The following is a 22,073-nucleotide window of genomic DNA, read 5'->3' as shown; positions in this document are numbered from 1 at the left end:
GAGAGATTGGGTCTTTTTGCTGGCACCCACCCCAGATCATTCTTAAATCTAGTGGAGATTTAGTAATGACAGGTGTTTCTGACAACCAGAGACACCAGGGCCATCCAGGGTTGGAGCCAAAACTGATTTTTTCTTCGCTGAGAGCTGCTCCAGAACAGGATGGGGAAGGGAAGGGAGATGCACTGAAGGGGGCCGTGGTCCCTGGCCTTGTGGCTGCAGGATAGTCCCTCCTGCTTCTGCCCCTCCCTGAAAGGAGCAACCAGCAAGCTGGTCCTCCTGCAGCACCAGCACAGACCCAGGAGGCAGTAACACCATCCTGCCACCCCGATAGCCTGCCGTCCTGCGGCACTCCCCGCTGTCGCTTGTGCTTTGAGCCAGCCAGGCTCTCAGCTCTTCAGTAAAAATATCAGAAGGCTCTCAACATCCCAGCACTTTGCTAAATCCCTTTTAACTCTTGTCCATTTCTGCCTTCTCTGGGTTCATCCCTCTCATTTTCTTTCAACATTTTATTTTACTACCTTCGTCTCCCATGACCACTTTTCTTAGTGTAGTTAGTGCTGTATAACCTCACAGAGCTAGATCCAAGCACTTCTTATAGTGTCTTTCCAAGCACCTCACTCCTTCAATTCTTCCTTCGTTTCCTTCTCTTTCTCTCCGCCCTCCCCAAATCTTGCCCATCTCTATCTTTTGTGGTGGTTTTATGTTCTCTGGCAACCTGACTCTCACTTTTGGGCAAAGGCTAGTCTTTGTCTTCACATCTCATGCGCACTCTCAAGGGTCAGATGCATCCTGGAATGTATTGTGGACTTTTGACCCCATAAAATCAAGAGATTGAAAGAAAGTAGTGGCCCCATTAAAATCACTAGATATAAGGAGGTACTAGAATATACTTGAAGATATGCTGTAGAAGGCAGGATCATTTAAGGCCCCACACCCCAATACGGGAGACTTAGAGACTGAGTCTGCAGAATGCAGATCAGATCCTTTCATTTATTTTTTACTGAATTTGTGCTCTGATTCCTAGCTAGGATTTAACTGCAGGAATATAAATTTAATACTGACCCTTTAAAAATGATTCACTGGCCATTTTTCACACTTGTTTTATGAAACAGTCAAAACATTTTTCACTCCTGCTCTTAAGAATTTCTGGATCTGTAAATAGCAACATTTATTTTTATCTTCTATCAACTATTAGAAGCCTTCAAGCTGGGACACATATTGTGCACTCACTACAAGAAATACTGAAGCACAGAAATGCCACATGAACCTACAGTTTCAAGAGACAAACCCTACCATTTCAAATGTCCTTGTGCAAGAATCTTTCTCATGGTCATGGTCACTAGGAACATGTCTGAATAGTAAAAGACAAAGGGTGAAATCTCATTAATTTCAGTCGGGTCAGGGTTTCAACCAATTTGCTTCTTCCTACAAACATAACCTTGCCAGTACTTTTAAAGTGTTGCTTTAAACACATTCAAAGCTGATGCAACTTGTTCTTCCAGTATTTTTTCTCAGATGTTTGTGTATCTAACAATATCCCTAAAAAGGTGCTGTTAATAACTCCGACAGTTTTGATTTTTTGAAAGTGGCATCTAATTTTAGAAAACCATTAGATAACTTAGAGTGAAAGATTCACCGAGTAAATGGTACTTTATAAATCTTTCTGTCTAGATGGATGATTTAAATACAAGTTTCTGATTTTAGTTCTACTTGCCCAAGGGTTGAGACTACCATGAAAACCAAACAGATATCTTTACAAACAATGAAATAAAACCCATCTAATTGCAACATTTTGAATTTTTTCCTATAGGAAGATGTAAAATACTGTTTATTTGTGTAGTGCTGCTTACTGAAGGTGCATAGCATGTGAGCAAATACTGTAGCTTTTATCTAGATGACCTGATTCTCAAATTCCAAACACTGAGGACTGGAAAGCAAGGCAAGAGCTAAAGATAATTTTTTTCAAAATCTGCATTTATTTGAGTTAGGGATGAATAAAATATAGGGCACATAAAAGTAGCAGTCCCTTCTAGGTTAGTAGATTGTACAATCTGGACTTTCACAGCTACAGTATTTTCTCATGCCTGTGTTACATGAAGAATACTAAAAATACCTAGATTTAAAAGACAGAGCTGACAGAACATCTAAGTAGTGATGAAATACTCAGATACACATGAATTACATATTCCAAAGAAGTCTTTTGAAACTAAATGCAAAGGCCTTCATCCTCTATTCATATTGATTTAAATCAGAGGAAATTTTTTGGGGTGAAATCTTAGCTATATAGATGCCCACAGTACAGTTCAGGAGAGGATGGTGGCAAGGTTGATTTGGCAGAGCCTTTAAACTCCTGGGTGCAGTCATAAAATTACGTCTATCCACTTTTGTCTTCAAGAAACTATTAATAAAGACACAAATACCCAGGCTACAGAGGTATCTTAAATTCTTTCTCTTTTGACATCCTATCTAGTAGGGGCTGCAAAGACAAAAGCTAAAATTTGGGTTCCTTCATTAAAACAGCCAAAGCCATAACCAGGTAAGGTCCATTTGAGTATACTTACACTGCTATGTTAGAAAAGTACAGGGACCAGTTCAGACATTGTTATCTTGACCCTTGATTGTGCTGATTTTCCCATTACTTCTTGTTTTCAGCCATGTTTTCAGCAGTCTTTGCACCCTCAGACAGCCCAATCATGCCAAACCCTATGGCATGCCACACGTGTGGTCACTTTCATGGTATAACACCCAGCAGCCTCATTGGCTCCAGCACTCTGATGTCAGACTCTTTGAACTGAAATAAAGAGAAGCTTTAGGGTCATGAAGACATTGTATGGAGCCTAGAGGAAAGTCAAGTTACTTCACAGGCCCCCACCTGCTCTAGACAGGATTAGTCTGAAGCAATGTGAAAGCCAGTCAGTTGGTGCCACACAGACTACTGCTTACAGTTTCTAGGGGAAGATATTTTTCACCTGTCTTCAAATTCTAAACTAAAATGAATAATACTTTGATGGCCTGGGAAGTTAAGGCAGATCATGTGAAAGAAATATATTCTGACTCTTTTAGTGTTATAATACAGTTCCACTTCCTGTAAAATGCAAGTTGACTAGCCTGCCATGCTGTTAGGATCTCAACTAGAACGGAGAAAAATGGCACTTAGATGGTAAAAAAGATGCCCGGGGTTGTCATTACTGTAAGACGGTTGTTAAACGGTTAGCACAGAGAAACAGGAGCACTCAGAAGCTGGTCAGGGTCCCAGCTGCGTGTAGCACTCTTTTGGAACCATGGTCCTGTACTAAACTTGCCCTTCCTGCTTTTTACGGAGGCTCTGACACCCATGACATATCAGTGTAGTTATATGCACGATCAAGTTAATTCATGCTAGCTAATAAGCACCATGCAATTTGTGCATTTTTAATGCAGAATGCTTCCAATAACCATCACTAATAACCGCCTCTTCAGTACAGGAGAGTCAAGCTCCTCCTGTGTTATTTATGCTCAGGATTAGATTTCATCTCACATAACTTTAGCTGTCAAATTTAAGCCACTCACCACAGACTCCCTTTGTAGTCACTGGAGAGAGATAGGCATCTCCAAAGGGCGATTCCTTCCATCTCTCTTCGATACCTGTCTTCGGATGGGATGAATCACCCTCTGGAGGTGCCTATCTCTCTTCATTGTCTAGAGAGGGAGTCAAGCTGGCTTTAACTTACAGACATCTAACAGAGACTTCTGACTTATAGATAGTGAAAGTGAAATGAATCCCACCTTCAGCGTGCTGTACTTTAAGTAGTTCTCTGCTTGGTGTAAAGAGGATTGAAGGAAGATTTCTCTAAGTGCAAGCATGGTTTTGTTGCTGCTGGTAGGAATGCTTTGCTTTCTTCTCTTGCCTCCCTGAGATGCTGACAGCTCTGATGTTAATAATGGAGCACCAGTCGGGCTTCAGCGATTTGCAGAAAAAAGGCAAGTTATGTAATTTTTCGAGGTAATAGCTGCAGTCTGGGAAGAATCGGCCTGAAACTGTCTGAAGCTGAGAGAATCTACCATGTTAAATGGTTTAATTTCAGGATAATATTTCCATGACTTGAATTAAAAAAAAAAAAAATCCAACCTATTTCATTTGCTGTATTAAGTATCTGCATTTGTTCCTAATATTCTTAATTAGGTCAATTTGAAAATTTCAGCACATCATTTTTAAGTGTGAATTTAGGGAGAGAAAGTTTTGCAACCTATTACATTTATACTTCAGTTGTAAAAAGCACCCGATAAAATAACATTTCATGAATCAGACAAAGAATTTTTGACATTGATAAATAGAATGGCTGCATGATCTATCACTCCACAATTTCCCAGCACTTATACATGGCTTGGGTTCATCCCTGCTTTTCTTCCTAACCTGCACAAGTCTGTGTATACGTAAAAAAATGCAGTTTCATTTCAGAAATTGCTTCAAACAGATATATGAAAACTAGTCTTAAAAAGAGAGAAAGACACTTCATGATGTTGCCAAGACTTGTGATTTAATCATGCATTTTGCAACAATCAGTATTTTTAATGCCTTAGCTTCAAAAATCCTGTTATTACCTGATAATCACTGTTTTTGTTAAGGAGGGGAAAAAAAGACATTCCTAATGGTCTGGACTGCAGAAGAAAGTTCAAAAATATGAACTGTAAAAGCTCAAATCAAGAAGGTGACAAGTGAAAAGAAGCAATTAATGTAACACTTTATAATTTTTGGAGGCCTGATTTGATTTGTTTTCCCCTCGACAAAGTACAAATTTCCCATAGGATTTTCTTTTCAGGATCATAGTTCTTGACAAGGTTGAAGTAAGATGCAGGACTGTGTGATCGAATTCATGCCTGCCTAATGGGTCAAACTAAACACTATGCATCCCTCTAGGTCCAGATTTTTTCCAAGACAGTGATCTTGCCGGATGGCTAAATCTGAACAGGACTTCATGGGGCTTTATATGGGGTTTGTTCTCTTTTTGCTCTGCTTTTGAAACAAGGTCTTTGAATCAGAGTTTGCAAAGAACTGGAAGGGTTGTCTGTCCTGAACGGGGCTGCTGCAGTGGGGTGAATTTAATTGTAAAAGAAGACAACCAAACCAAAAATCTTCCTGAATGAAAGAAAATTATAAGTCTCTTCACAGTGTCTAAATTTAGATACTTAATTTAAGTCCCTGAGGTAGGAGGTTAGTCTCATTACGTTTCCTGTCTAATCAATAGAAAGGGAAAGACAGTCCTGTAAGGCACCTTAGTGAAGTTTCTGCTTTGAACTGGCTACTGAGACAGCCTGCTCTCCTAAAGGCATCTCTGTGTCAACCAGGTCCTGCTTCCTGGAGCATAATGCAGACCTGATGTTGAGTCCTGTTCTTGGTTACATTAATTTTATAAGGGTCACTGAGGTGGGAGTTGTGGCGGCAAAGGAGCAGGAAAACAAACTCTGTCCCAAGACCTGTGTGGATATGGCTATGCTCTGCAATACTATTGCGTCTTGCTCCAGAAGCCACTGGGGATAGGCTTGCTCTAGGCAAGTATGTGGAATTACAGAGTGTTAGGGGAAAGGGAAAGTTTGGAAAGAGCCTGTTGTCCTCACTTCATATATCACAGAGCATATATAGAGCAAAAGAATAGTGCTTAGAGCAACTTCATAACTGGCTGGTACCTTCATGTGGGGTTTTTGGGTAGCTGACCTGGGCTACGCTGAGTCTGAGCAATCCTCCAGGACTGCAAGGTGGAAACCTGGGTTGCTCCAGCAAGACAGATGCCCCTTACTTACAGCCACAAGCAGCTGGATGCTCAGGAAGTTCAGGAAGCTCAGGTGTTCATCGTAATTTTGAGAATGAACATAAATTGTGATAGCACTCCTTCCTGAAAAACCAGTCAAGTTTTTCAGCAAAAACTGATCAAGTTGCATTTATACTGCACTGCAATGTAAATATATGTTCCTCTTGATTGCTAAACTTTGGCACTGGTGCCACTGTGTAAACTTAGCGAAGTCCTTTCTATATTAGATTGTCTTTACTGCATTGAAGATGAGGACCTGCATGCTGCAAAATGACATTTTGTTTTACCCAACAGATACTAGTTTAGAAACACCTGGGTATCTTCAGTGACTGCTGCTTTTAGGTTAAGCAGTCCAAAATCCATGCTTGATTTGGAAAAGAAAGTTCAGGATTAACATGCTGTTTCTGCAAATCCATTATCAGAGCAGCTTTGTACCAAATAGCAGATTAGGAAGCAAGCCATTGGGTGTATGGCATGACCCAAAACAGGTGCACCTGCAAGGTAAAGGACTGGAAGGATTCTGCTTAGCGAAATAGGATCCCATTGTGTGATGAGTCTAACTTGCCTGTTTTTCAATTCTGCCTAAAATGTCCTTAGATCGATCCTTCCTTCCTTCCTTCCTTCCTTCCTTCCTTCCTTCCTTCCTTCCTTCCTTCCTTCCTTCCTTCCTTCCTTCCTTCCTTCCTTCCTTCCTTCCTTCCTTCCTTCCTTCCTTCCTTCCTTCCTTCCTTCCTTCCTTCCTTCCTTCCTTCCACGGAAATGTTGGCAACACTTTTTGGGAACAGAACTTGGGACTGTCTATGTGCAAATTGCATTGGTTTAACTAAGAACGGGATTTAAAATCAATGCAGTTAAAACAGTGAAATAGGTTGTGTCAGCTCTTTTAAATCAATACAAGCCTGACAGAGCTTGTTTTAACTTATATTGAGTTAAAAGTAAACCAAAATAAGCTGCTTGTAACCCAACATTAATGTGTCTACAAAGAGTTTGTACTGAATTAATGAAACCGATTTTAAATCGATTTAAGTCAAAACAGTGCTAGATCTGTGTACAGACAAAAGTTTAATTGGAAAATGATTGATTAGATATGGATAATGCAGCCAATGGTAGGGGATATGAGAGAGAAGGAAATCAGGATCTGAACATAATGAAAAAACCTGAATGGATCTGTCTAGGCAGCACTGTGCAATGTTCAGATACGTAAATAAAGGGAAGAATATTTAGATTGTAGTCACTTCCCTACATAATATAAGGTCCCCACACATCAATATGCGTTACTAGATAGGCAGGCAGATGTTATAAGTATGGCAAAAGGATGGAAGTTGAAAGTGGATGCATGGGGAAAGGCTCTAAACCAGAATAGAGGGCTCATGTCCTTAACGGCAAAGAAGCAAGAATGCCATCTGGAATACTACTGTGGAAACAGCAAGTACAGCAGAACAGATCTTACCATCCTATATTTTTTTCCTCTTCACTTCTCAAAGGTCTTCATGTGCTAGCATTCTGAAAGGGAAAAATAACGCAAGAGGTTTTTCTGGTATTGTTTGAGATTGCCTTTGTTTTACTATCCAGAGCCCCTCAAAAAAATTGAAGATGTTCTCAGCACAATATAAAAATTGGTCATGAAAAATATAAATGCTCTTTTGACTTGAGAAGGGGATCACTTCATAATTTACACTATCTCTACTTGAGAACAACTTCACTACTCATGAGTTATTGGTTTTCCCCTCTTCATTAAGCATTCCTTGTCTGTGTTTCTATCTATTTAGTGCATGTTCTTCCCACTCCCTTGTCAATGCCCTTAGATACAAGGGATATATTTGAGACTCAGTGCACAAAGAACTTTCATTTTAATACACAGCAGATTAGAGGCACTGCACACGCATGTATATGTGGTGTACCAGACTATTAACCTCTAATGTGGATTTGTCCTCCTTGGATAGTCTTTTGCCCACATCCCACCACCATTTTCTAACATTTGCAAACCAGTTAATTTATCTTTTGGAGGGACTGCTTTGCAGAATTTACTGGTGACAATATATGTAAAAGAGGATACGCTAAAATGAAATCTGAAGTATTCTCATTGTTGACAGGAAGGTGAGTGATGTGAATTATGTACAGTATATACTGAAATGTGGTTGCCCTATAAATTTTTCTGTGTCTCTAAACAAAGACAAAAATAGGTATAACTAGCCTGATACTGTTTAGTTATGTAACAGATTGAGGGTTTGGGTTTTAGTCACTGAAAAAGTGATAAACAACATTGTGCATTAATGCAGAAAACAGATTGAGCTTTTTAATGGTACATCAAATAAGACTTTATTAGCATCTATTAGGTTCAACCCAAAGCCCAGGAAATAGCATTAATGAGCATCATATATCAGTCTGTCTGTTATTAGATAACATTATCCCTTAAAACTAGCAAGTCATATAGTACTTTATACTTTTTACCTTTATCTTTAGAATTAGCTGCTGACATCCTCTCCTGTTACACTGGCCTTACTATTAGTAATAGTGAACCAATTTATAAACCCATTAGTGACACTTTTTCCTGAAGATAAAAACAGTCAAAATTATCTGGCAGCAATTAATCTTAATGGCTGTATGCAGTAAACAGCAATGGGCTAATTCCAGCTCTGTCAGCCCCATCAAACAATCCCACATTAGGCAGCTTTTCACTGATCCATTAAGCATATTCAGAACAACAACAAATTCAATGCTGAAGGCATATGCACTAAACATTACAACAGTGATCTTCTGAAGCCATCATTATCTCTTAAATAGTACTTCCCCCATGTATTATCATTATGCTGTACATTAGAAATACTTTGATTAAACTCCCTTAATTCATAACAGCCAGCTGCAGACCATTTATGCAGTTAATCTCAACACAACAGCTATTGAGGAAATATAACAAATGAAGGCTGTAAACTGGAAGTCATTACTACGAAAGATACTGGTTTCCTAGCCCTCGTAGTGCAAAGTGCATGGCAAGGTTGTACTTAGGATGACAGTAATGCAGACTGAAACCACTAATGACCTTCCACACGTCCTGCAACATGCACAGCAGGAGTTGCAACTGTAAAAGTGTGTGCAGGAGCAACCTGACAAACTGTCAGCAGGAGTGGCAAAAACATCCAGGAGCCCCTTGTCCACAGGACCAAAATATCAGTTGAGACCTGGCTTGCAAACTGCAGCCTCTCCATGGCTTTGCTGGCTTCATCTGGAGCTCACAGAAATTTGTCTCTGTGAAAGATCAGTTCTGATTTCTTCCTCTGTGAAGCTCGAGTTAGTAGCAATGACACTTTGAAAGACTGCAGACCTTTGAGTTTCCTTTCCTACAAGTAATAGCTGTTTTGAGAATTTTTATTAGACTGTTTTCTCTTTAAGGTATAATGGATATGGTGTGGCAGGAAAATTTGCATAAAGCTTTCCATGGTGATGTAAACAAAACAATATTATCAGGACGGGAAGGAAAACAGTAGCTAATTTATATTTCCACTCTGACCTGAAATTCACATGAGGTATCCTCATTTAATAACATGAAAATGTTAAATAGATAAAAGTTGATGGTATTTTCTTACGTTTTCATCAAATGTATTCCATTAAAAATATGTATTAAAAATTCACTCAGAAGGGTTTGTGCTGCATGTTAGGGGAAAATGGGAGCTAAGTTTGTCTTACTAATCTAGATCATACCTTTTCTTAATTTAAAAAATACCCCAAGAAATCTGTGGGATTTGGGTACAAAAAACACTTTCACAAATTCTTTACTTGTCAAGTGTAAAGAAACCATAAAAATATTAATGAATAAGGTCTATGTGTTTTACAGTTCTTCACCATATATAAATAGTTTATTTGATTTTAAAGATATAAACCACAGACACAGTGTCTACCTTGCAATGAAATGATCAAATAAATAAAACTTCAATTTGGCATGAGCCTAGCTGCCAGTTCTGATCTTAGTTCCAGTTCATAAGTCCAGCTCACTCGAAGGTGGAATGCAAAACCTCCGCAGCACCTTCAGGACCCGCTCTGAGGAGCAGGCAACGGCGTGCAGCAGGCAACAACACCCTTTAGAGGGCCAGAAGAATCAACTTCCTGATACTTTAGTTAAAACTGAGGTGAAAAGTCTCACTACAAGTCCAGTTTCATACCTCTATTACTTTCTAAAGCTCACACACTGCTGGAACATGTGAGGCTGCTGCTCTGCACCGTTTTCCCTGTGAGCAACCTACACAACCCGGTGCTGCATACACCTAAGCACAACACAAAATGCACTGGCTTGCTTGTAAGCAAAGGGATTCAACACGACCACTTTTCAGATGGGTGCTCGTGTAGTCTTCCCTCGGTGTGGGGAGGCAGACCTGCATACCATGTTGGATGTTGTGCACCTCCTAAGCAGCGACAGTGAATTTTGGAAAGATGTAGTCCATCCTAACCATAACCCTAAGCAGACCAGAATTACAGACTGTCATGGCATTCTCCCTTTCAGAGGGAGAAGAATGGACTTGTGTTTCAGATGCAGATTTCAAACCGGCACTCTTCCTACCTCCACAGGTGCCTTGCCATACAATCTTAGGTAAGCCACTTTATGTCTCTGTGCCTTGGTTTCCCTTCTCTATAATGTTGATAAGGTTGCCATGTGGCAGAGCTGTTGCCAAGCCTAACTGGTAATGTGTACGGTGCTTCCAAGGTCTTTGATCAGAAAGCCGACCAGGAAAAAAATTGCTACATGACTTACGCTAAGGTATTCTGCTTCTTGGCTACCAAGGCTGGCTCCCATGATCAGAGTTATGTAGGACCTTTAGGCATCAAGAAGTCTGCCTATACCGCAGAGCTACCCTGTGTCCTTGCAAAACCAGCACTGCCTACTGGCAGGTCTGACCAACTTCTGAGATGATGGGAATGAGCAGAGATCACCGTGGCCCTCGGAAGGCAGGTGCTGAGCGTGCGGGAACTACATCCCTACCTCCAGCCTTCACTGCCACAGCAGTGAGAAATCTGCTTTTTAACAAGCAACAGTAGATAGATCCATTTCAGGAAATTATTTCTCAATGTCAGTCTCATTCATGCTGTTCTAGAGCAAATTGGATGCCGGTCTTTGGAAGTACACGAGGTGAACTTAATCCTTAGCTCATTTCTGGTGATCTGGAGATGACCTATAACAAGAAAAGCACCTGGAAAACAAAGCTTGTTCCTTAACCCAGTAGAAAGAGAAAGCTGGGTAATTTAATTTTTTCTTACACAGGAGCATTTCTAGATACAACAACTTCAGGCAACAAGGAACGTTAGACACCCTGTGGAAAATCAAGACTCCAGCAGAGTCTGAGCACTCAAGAGCAAGGCATCCACTGACCAAAGATTTCGAAGTCTGAAATTTTCACTTAGGGTGCCTAAACACAGCTGAGGTTTCCTACTGAACAGAGTTCTCAGTGTCCCAGACGTAACTTTTAAGTTTCACATATACGAGCTATTAATTTGGGAAACAGTATTTTTTCCCAAACTTGAAGAGAAACTGACTGACCATCCTCTCCAATGGGCAGGAAGATCTGTGATATGATGTGACAATTGTAAGTTACAAAGTGTGCCTGAGACATTATATGTAACCATCTTTGTCCAGCTTCACATTTTTCTTCCTTTCCCAGCAGTAATTTTTTCCTTAAGAAGTAGTGGAAAATGCCATAAACAACGCATTTTCAACAATTTACTTTAATTTTCAAGGTATGATTTGCTTGGATGTAACCTCTGCAGTAAGTAAGTGCTAACCTTTGGAACAAAGCAGAAGATCTGTACATCCTCCTCTCCCAGAAAACGGAGTGACAGAATTTATCACCTCACAGTGGGCCCGATTCTGATGCAGATGGCAAGGAGTACCGGTAAGAATAGCAAATTATTCCCAGTTGCTACTTGCTCGCTCCAGTGCAAAAATTTCACTTAGTTGCAGTTTTACCAGGCAACGCTTTTTTTTTTGGCTCAGGCTTCTTATGACTGACTGCAGAAGAATATATGGCTAAGTATACACCCTTCAAATGCAGTAACAGGGGGGCTACTCTGCTTACTTTCCAAGGACCATTTACTAATCTTGAATTTAGCTAACCAAGCAGCGTAGCAGGGAGTTTATAAAGATTCCCATGATTCTGCCTAGCACGCGGTCGAAGCACAGAGCTCTTACTGTACCAGTAAGAATTTGGGACTAAAGAGAAAATATATACCTGCCGAGTTGCTTGTAGGAAATTGATTATGTTAATTGCAGATGAATTTTATAGATGGATTTTATTTTAAATTATGGACATTGTTGCTTCTTAGTTTGACAATGTGTGAACAGTCAGATGTGAAACTAGCTGTATAATGCGTTCTAGTATTTCACAAATGGAATATAATATTGATGAGAACCACAAAATAGTTTGGTCATACTATGACATATTTTTCCTATTATTGCCATATTTCAAAAGGGTCAAACCTGATTTTCAAAACAAGGATGTTGTTTTCTTTGGTTTAAGCTAACTTCAGGTCACCTGACAGTGGTAAGGAACTTTGACAATATTCTATCTATTTTACTGATAAAATTCCCAAGGTGTGACTTTGACTACCCGATTCGTGACTGTGGTGCAATGTGCATAAAAGTGGAGTGGACTGTTCATAGAATTATTGCTATTGATGGCATTAATAGGTAGCAGAAGAACATGAGTTATGAGTTAAAGGAGTGCATCTCTACAAAGAGACAACAGAGGAGAAGAATACTTTGCAGGTTTATTTTGTTCACTTATTTATTCAAGTTTCTTTTTGCATGAAAATTTCTATTGTAAGAGTTAAGAGAAGCTCTGACAGAGAATCCGGAATTGTCCAATTTTATGATGTTTTTTTTCCAGTTCTTCAATCCCTTTATACATTTGGAAGAATTTCCACATAAAAGAAGTTTCCTTTTTCTTCAGCGGGACTATTAATGTGTGCAAACTTTAACTGGGTCCAAGTATAAGCTCTGTGTGCTGACAGAATGTTAGGAAATCAAGTCTAATGAGCGGTCAGATAGTGCACAAAAGTAACTCTAGAAATCATAGAAAGCATACTGATTTATAGAAAGCAGTGCTAAGGAGTGTAGGGTTTCCATCTCTAAGGGACAGAATATAAGCAATGAAATGGAGAAGTGGTTTTCAACCCTTGTGAATTTGCAGACAATCTAAAAATATTTTTAGTGGAGAGGAATACCCGTGTAATATATTTAAGCTTGCAGATAATAAAACATCTTTTTCAGGGACCACTGACAGGAAGCCCAAGGATCCCCAAGGGTTCACAGGCTATAAGCAAGAAAACACTGAAATGAATAATACCAAATTATCTACCCCATTCTAGCTTTGTTTCCTAAGTTTGCCATGTTGTCTTGAATCTGTCTTACTAATTATCTGCAGTTATATTACTATACTGCTTACATATCTAGAAATACCAAAGAAACCTGGAGAAGTAATTTTATTGAATTTTATTATATCTCTTCTAAGAAAAATTGTGTTTCATGAAGGAAAGGAATAAAACAATGATTCCATTCATATACAATGTGTCAGTAATTTATAACCAATTTATCAATGACCACGCAGCTGCACTCACTGTAGTTTAAAAAAAAAAAAAGCTCTCATAATGCTTACATAGTCTCTGAAAGCATAGCATCTTAATAAAGGAAGAGGAAGCCACCAGAGTAATTAGAAAGGTATATTGTAGTGCATATAATGGCAGAAGGATGTTTGTATTATAGTCCAACACATCATTAAGGATACAATTGTTATTTAATGTGGCACAATCATCTTTCTACTCTTCATGAAATCCACTTAAGTAATTACTTTTCTTAGCTCATTGGCTCTATGAACTGACAGTTTAGCAAAGTGCTATGTCTAAAGAAATACCGAATCTCCATTTTTATAATACCCTACCTCTTTTTAAGCTTGACTGTTACTGCTTACCTGGAATGGCCATTTTCTCATTTGAAAAACTGGTGAAGAGAGTGGGGAGGAGAGGGGAAAACTGGATGGGGGGGAGAGAGGGGAAAGAAGCACTAAAAGGTTACGGAGCTGTCTTAAAAAGTGAAAATATTAAATGAAAAGCCCCGCTCCCTTTTTCTCTACAGGGTATCCCTTTCCCCCAGACTTGTTTTTGGAACATATATATATGTGTATATATATATATATATATAAAAATATATAAAAATTATAAACGCAATTAACTGATCTGTTTGTACAATGTTTAGTCATTTTTGTATCTGTTAGCAGCAGAACACTAGCTCAGTACTGCAGCACCTTGAGTTGCTTCTAATCTGTTTTTAGGAGGAATAGTTTTACAAAGTACAGTTTTCAAGATTTGGGAGAGTACCGTCTTACGAAAGTTAGTGGTGAACATTAAATAACCTATTATTTTATTTTCTAATCTTTTTGCACTTATGACCGCTATAATATATGGGAGCAGACAAACATCATCTATATACTCAAAGCTCATTCGTTTTTTTTTTCCTGTCATGCATATTTTAATATAAAGTTCAAGACCATTCTGCAGAGCAAGCCCAGCATTCAGCAAACACAGCACTGAAATGCAACATTTAAATTGCCCAACAGCATGCTTTGGTTTTTTTTTCATTTTAAACTTTAAGCTCTCTTTCAAAAGATGTTATAGTCCTTGTGTTTACTAGCATTACAACAAGGTAAGTCTGAAATACCTTTATCTTATTTGGTAGATCTATGTTTGATGCTCTTTGTTTGAATAGAAGTGTCAGCTGTATTTTACTTTATTATATAAAAAAGTTTCAGAATTTAATTAAGGGTCAAGTACCCGCAGTAGATAAATGCAACAGCTAAAGCGTATTTCTGATCTCTCTGAAGACTGAAATAATGAAAATTATTATCATTGAGTAAAACTGGTCTCAATGATGGTGACTGGGAGATGGAATCTGTGTTAGTCAGCCATAATTTACATAATAATGGGTTCCGAGTTTTCATCAGCACCTTTTGTTTGTACAGTGCTTACTCCTACAGTAAATTGTCAAAATGTCATTCCTATCCAATCAGCCAGAAAATATCAACAGTAAACAAGGCACAAGAAGAAATTCTCTGATTAAAAGTATGGCGGAGGAAACAGTAAAACGGGACACTGTAACAGTCGTAGCACTCTTATTCTGATATATTCAACAACACTGATGAGCAACTTATGAAACATTATTATTTTTTAAGGAAGCAATGCCACAGAGGGGGTGACGTCACTAAAAGAATCGCAGCAAACAGTTAGATAACTGGTTTTTTTACACTTGTGTTTGTCATTACCTGTTTGTTTCCTCTTCCATGTGGCAATCTATTTCTCTTCTCCAGGCAAAACAGACTCAACCAAAAAGTTACTTTCACGATGGGCTGGGTAGCCACAGACACACAAGAATATACATACAAGTCACCCAAAAGCAAGTTAATAAATGTAAACACTGAGTCCTAAATTAAAATGCCGGCCCAAATAAACCTCTCTTCTCTCTCTAACAAACACACAAAGCCTGACAGTATTTAAGTTCAAATGAATTCAGTGTAACTTTCTGCCACCCTCTAAAATTCACACAAGTGCAAGGAGAGGAGGAGCATGAATTAGTCACAGTGTAGGCTTTATAGCCGTCGTACTTATATACTATATTAAAATTATAAGTTTCACATTGTGTTTGAAAAAAAAATGAATAAAGTGGCATCCTGCCAAAGAGAACCAGAAGCCACCCTTGTGGGGAACTGAAACATTTGGCTTATATAGTACTTAATTTATTTTCGTGAAATGACAAGTTATATAAATGTATCTTTAAAACAGAGAGGCAAAACCTTAAAAAAAAGTTTCTTTGTATTGTGGTTCATAAAGGTTGACACAGTCATAGCCTGTATATAAACAGAACAAAAAACAATAAACGTTCCTCAAGGAGGGCTTCCAGCACTGTGCTTTTAAAAATCTTCAAAAAGGATGTGATCATGTAGTTGAGTCACCACAGAAAAGACTCACAGTACCTTCTTTTGGAAATGAATAGGAGTTTTAAAATCTATTGAAATGAAGTGTTGACATAAGGAAATATTTTGTAGAGCTTTCAGGTTTCTTTACCATTCACTTTATTTTACTTGGCTACTTTTAATTTTTTTGCACTTCTTCTCTTTGAAAATCCTGCATTGTCCAAGCCCTTTCGATTAAGCAGCTTGGCTGAATGAAAGCACTGTGATGATGTGGCGGTGCATCAATAAACAGGGTGCCTCTCAAAGCAGGACAGAATGCTGAGAAATAGGGCTGATCAGCGGTAATTACTCTGACACTTCATGCAGTACAGGGAATTAACTCCTAGGACTTTGGGCCGAATGGAGAAGTAGTCGTTGATGTTCCACATTGTGAATGCCTCAGTGCCTGAACCCATTATGAGTTTAAGCGGAGATGGGAATTAACTATATACAAGTTTGGTTCCCGCCCCCCCCCCCCCCCCCACCCAGTTAGGAATGTGAAGCAGAGTACAGAAAATGAAAATAATTCGGGATGCTGAGCAAGCTGCATTTCTATTTTTTGCTAAGGTCTTTACATTCATTTTCCATTAAAACACAAATAATTGAATAAAGGGATGCCCGTAGCAACCATATTTATGGGAATGCACCCATCATGTTGCGGAAGACACCCATATGCCAAGTTAAGGAAGTGGAATTGCCCTAAGGCAGACCTGCAGAAACTAAGGTACACAAAAACACATAGCAGGAGGGGAAATACAGCTAAAAAGGCAACTAGTTAGCAGCTGCCACTATGACCTTTAACTGCATCCATGGTAACTGGGCTAAAGATGGAGTTCCATTTTATTATTCTCACACCCACAATGTTAAGCCTATGAATCCCATTGCAATTTAATGGCTGAAATCAGAAGGCAGATCTGTGTTCATTGGACCAGTGCCGACATCCTCTTAGCTAATGAGTGCAATAAACATTTTCATGCCAGGAAACCAATGCAAGTGGAAATATTATGCCATGCAGAAATCTATCCCCCAAACACAAAGAAATGGTCAGTAAAGTCAGTCCTTTATGATCATTTGCATATACTGCAATTTTTCAGGTTTTAGGCCACGCATCTTTGAAGCAGGAAGATATTTAACTCATATATTCTTTAATACTGTGGCATGCAACAACGTTCACTTTATATTAAGAATCATGGGAAGAATTATGTATTCCAGAGTTAATGACTATTACTGCCTCCAATTATTTTCCTAAAGGAATCTCATGTTTTTAAATAGTATTTTTTCTTTCATGCACCTAAAATATATTTCATCCATTTGTAGGCTATGTACAGTACCACCAGCTGAGCAAAAGACAGTAAACCAGCAAAGTGTTTCAACAAGAAAGAGGGCTTTGTTCTAACTTTTATTGCTATTGTAATTTGACTCATACAGTTTTTCTTAAGGATCAGTGACAACAATGTCATATCTTTGTCATGTGAGCTGAAAGCAAGACATATATCATCCTTACTTGGGCTGAAGTACCAGAGCAACGACAACAGCAGTTAAAAGGATCTGTGCTGGATGTGTCTTTGAATTCTCAAGCACTTCCACCTCTAAAGTTCTGTGGTAACCTGTAAAATCGACAATGAGAGGTATGGAGTGGAGCTAACAATTGATTTGTAAGCCTTTACCTGGAAAAAAACAGCACGGCTGAGGAGTAGCCGTAGTTATTTTTAAAATTGTAAATATAGCGAGTTAGCCACATTGAGCCACTCAGTCATTTATCTGTCTTACCCTCCCCCCCCTCCCCCGCCTCCCCTAAAGAAGGAGCGTCGTTCTAATAACACAACAGACCAGGGTGAAGAAGAAAACTCTGAATGCATAAATGTACAGCTGGGAAATGAAGGTCACCAAAATCTCCTTGAACTCTTGGGTAAACCCACTGTATTTGCTTCAACGTGGTGCAGTCAAAGACATAAAACTACATTAGTACATTCATAAACAGCATTATGTGAAATATCCCTGCCTCTCACAGTCAACTTCCTCCTCCATCTTAAAATATCCAGAATTTTATTTTTGTTAAAATGTTAGCCTGGCATAAGGAGAGAGGGCTTAATGACTTCCCCTGACAAGAACTACATGTATTTTTTTTCTTATGGAATACTGCCAAATATCCTTTGTAATAAAAAGCTTGAACTATTTTGCTAACAGAAGCCGCTTGTTCTGGTAACTGTAAAGGTCAGACAGAAAATAATTTTGGTGTTTCTTATCTTTTAAAATAATGTCACTTTTTATCATTACGGTAACATTTTTGGACAACAAAGAAAAGAGAAAACAGAAGATGTGATACCCCAGACCACCAGGTACATTATTTCTTAAAAGACATTAGGTTAAAAAAGCTGTTAGCCAATTATACCAAAGACTGGAAATGTCACAAAAGCCAATGAAATCTCCCTGGTAACATTCAGAAATAATATGCTTTGGATCATACTGTATATTAAATGACAACTGTCAATTTAAAAAAGAAGTCCTCCAAAATCTTTGATGTATGACAATTTAGAAGTTGAAACACACTGTTCTTACCATTTAATATCTTTGAGATAAAAAGCTTTTGACATGTTAACTAATGTGAAGGAATAAGTGCTCCTCTCATTTCCCTAACATGGTACTGGACTGCACTGAGTAGCTTTTTGTGATAAATGTCATAAGAAGCAAGGTGGTATATAACCGTTTTATTTAGTTAAGAAGTATACACATTTATGGCTATTACATTACATAACAATAGAAAAAGGTGAGATTTTGTGTCTTAAATGTTGTTCTTTGATACGTGTAGTCTTTCTCTCAGTTAAAATGGGCATTTGAATAGGCACTGATTGTCAATATTATCTAATCCACTTTTCTGTCTGGGGCTATAGTACAGCGTGATTCAGAGTGTGCTGGTTTTGGCTGGGATAGAGCCATCAGTCTCTGAATGCACAGCCGTTCCAGGATAAAAGGTCTGTTGAACTGCATCTGAGTTGTCTTTTTTCTTCTTTGGTTTTTTTTTCTCATGGCATGGAAATCATTCACAATCTCCAGCTTCAGGCATCTGGCCTGGGTGGCTCCCAGGTGGAGGAAAGCTCCACCGGGCAGTGCTGCGTGGCAATACTGGGCTCCTCGCTTCAGCCGGGCTCCCAGATTCATTGGCTATGGAGGATGCTTGCTCCTACCCTAAAAGTGCATCTCAGTAGTTAAGGCAGTGGCTTAAATCTGTGTGCCTTTGACTGAGGCCCAGCTGTAAATCTCCCATTTTAAGGACAACCAGAGGTTGTATCCTATCAGGTTTCTCTGTGTAAGGACTTCTCCTGCCACTGAAGCAATGGAGCTCAGCAATGAAGTTTAGACAAATGCCTGACCCTGGGTAAAGGGGGTGTTAGAGAGCCTAAGCCATAGGTGATCAAACAATACGAGGCTGGTTCAGCAGAAGCATTTTGGGTCTGAATTTTGAGTTGTCTAAATTAACAGCCTGTAAAAAAGGAGATTAGATATCTAAATAAATAGTAAGCTTCTAGGTGGCCCTAAAGAATTGTGAATGTGTATGCTAATTGTTAGGCATGGTGTGGATGGGGTTTTGTGGCCCTGAAAACCTCACGTTGAAGGTTTACACCGCTTAGTTGTTGGCAGGATCTGTTTGAAGGTGATTCAAAGACAAATCTGCCCTCAAAAAGGAAAAGTCCTAAGCAGTGTAGACCTCACCAACTGTTGCCATTGGACTCTGGGGAAGAGATTAATTCCTGAACCTCTTCTAATTAACAGTATAGACACAGGCAAGAAACACTATTGTGTATTGCCTCAGATCAGCTGTGGACTTTTTTCAGTTATTTTGCTGAAGAGCAGACCACAAGTTAACCATACCAAGACTGGGAAGCTTTATGAACTCATTCAGTAAGTCTTTATAATAATGTTGTATTCACTGGAATAAAATGAAATAGCAGACGACAGGATGGTGCCACAGTTGTGAAGAAGGCAATAAACAGATCTGCTGGGAAATCTTTCTGACCCCGAAAGCAAGAGCAGAAGACAGAAAACACTGTTGTTGTAACCTTAGTTGCATGACACATTCGAAGATGCAGATTTCGCTGTTGTGGAACACTGGGACATTGGGACCTCATTCAGTTAGGCCAAAGAGCTGCACAAACAGAGTGGGCTCCATCTCATGGGTAGGATAGGCACTGTCTTTGGTTGAAGAGTAGGTGGAACATCCAAAATGACATTACTAATGCAAGACTTTGTGTTAACAGATATGATACAGACCTAAGCTATGTAGATCCCAGTAGAACCTACAAAGCACAGAAAATTAATATAAGCAGCTAGAGAAACCAGGCAAAAATGTATGCCAAGCTGAACTGTAAAGAGGATGGCATTTTTAACTTTTACATGAAAAAAATAATCTACATATACAGCAGAAATTTCAGAAAGTTGAGGTGGTAAAACTGCTCACTATGAAGTTGGAAGTGTAGAGTTTTTAATAAATAGTTCTGGTTTGAATCTGAAAAGCAAAATTATATATTTATATGTGTGTTTTATGAATTATTGATTTTTTGTTGTTTGGCAATCAAAGCAATATATTTGATTTCAGCTAAAACCAAAGAGATTTTTTTTAAATTTTCAGCATATAGAAAAAGAACTTTTAATGTCCATTCGCATTTGCTTTCAGTGGCCCAATGTCTATCTAGGTACTTAGACAACATGGAAGAAGAAGACAAAAAGAAGGCATTCAGTCCAGAATTCCTTTATCTCAGTGCTTAAGCCATTTCCTGTGAGACAAGGCAACAGGGTCACATTCTTATTCCCAGTCAAAAAGAGGGAGCTTTAAGCTTTCCTTTCCCACTTCATGGGTGACTGATATATGGATGTAAAAGTGTAAGAAAGCAGAACCCCTTTCTGGTTTTGGCATGACATTTAAATCCTGCCATACCTGTTGATCCAGTTCATTCCAGATTCTTGAATACTTTTAGATCCATTGAAATGAATGTCTTTGGGTGAATTAACCATTCCAAGGTGAAAAAACGTTCAGCCCTACTTGTGTCACGTAAAGATAATGAAGAGGATTCCCCATTAGTAATCAAAGAGGGTGTTGAACAACAAAAACTAGCGATTAACATTCTGAAACCAGCAGCACTCGATAACTAGCATTTAAGAATTCCTAAGAGCAGCTGGAGAAATGTTCAGGACATTGATGATAATTTTGAACAAGTCCTGACATACAACGAAAGCTATAGAAGGTAACCAGACAATGTTATTCGTCAGACCCCTTCCCCTGCTGTCACTCTTATGCAAAATAATGCAAAGCTGACATGGGATGTTTCTCTGGTACCAGAGGAATGATTGCAAGGTTTTTTTATTAACAGTCCAGAAGTTAACGTGAAATTACTCCTGGAAGCACTTATGGATAAGTCAGTGGTAAATAACAAAGAGAACACTGTGGAGATGGAAAAGATTGCTTAGTAAACCAGGTTATTACTAATAGGGTGCTTTAATACAGCCCAATGCTAAATTACCTTTCTAGAAACCACAGAACTGAATAACTGAAAGCAGTGACTTAAAAATATGGAGGATTCATACCAGACAAGCAACCAAACAGTAGCTCAGAATGGGATGATATAGCAAAAAACCCATTCACGATTGCTGAATGGTCAGTGAGGGAGCAGGAGAGCTGATCTTTCTGTTATAACTTGGTGAGATCAATGCTGGAGTATTGCACCAACTCTGCAGTCCACATTTTCAGAAAGACACAGTGGAGCTACTGGAGAAGGTAGAGAGAAAATGCAGAAATGTTTTGAAAATGGGAGAAAATGCCTTCTGGTGAGAGATTTAAAGAGTTGGATCTTTCTGTTTATGAGGAACAAGATTGAGAGGTGACTTGTTTATGGCATATATACCTTCCCAGGCAGAAAATAATGGATATGAAAGGACTCTGTAATCTAGTGGAGAAAGGCATAATAAGAACCAAAGGCTGGAGCCTGAAGCCAGATGAATTCAAATTGGAAATAAGGCACACACTTTTAATGCTGATAGCTATTAGCTATCAGAACACATTATAGAGGGAAGTGGTGGATTTTCCATCTCCTGAGATCTTCAAATCAAGATTGGATGCCTCTCAGGAAGATATACTTTAGCTGCAGAGAAACTATTTGGCTCAAGGTAGGGATAACTGTGTGAAAGATAAGTGCCTGTGATCTAGAAGAAAGCAGATCAGATGATCTAAGAGTTTCTTTTTGCTTTTTACACTAAGAAAATTTGGAAACCTTCAGTATGCAGCTGGGAGTTAATCTGAGTACTCCAC

At 38.8% G+C, this 22,073-nt stretch overlaps 1 long non-coding RNA gene across 3 annotated transcripts in view; it reads right to left on the bottom strand.

Annotated features, from left to right (window-relative positions):
• Nucleotides 1-22,073, bottom strand: part of LOC143155946 (uncharacterized) — a 166,100-nt gene that overhangs the window by 107,643 nt on the left and 36,384 nt on the right. For all 3 annotated transcript variants that reach the window (XR_012994514.1, XR_012994513.1, XR_012994512.1), the window contains exon 3: nt 17,277-17,379. This is a non-coding gene — a long non-coding RNA (uncharacterized LOC143155946). The remainder of the gene's footprint in view (nt 1-17,276; nt 17,380-22,073) is intronic.

Source organism: Aptenodytes patagonicus, chromosome 1 (genome assembly GCF_965638725.1).
Source record: "Aptenodytes patagonicus chromosome 1, bAptPat1.pri.cur, whole genome shotgun sequence".
Taxonomy (NCBI): domain Eukaryota; kingdom Metazoa; phylum Chordata; class Aves; order Sphenisciformes; family Spheniscidae; genus Aptenodytes; species Aptenodytes patagonicus.
This window is presented reverse-complemented; position numbering and strand designations above follow the sequence as displayed.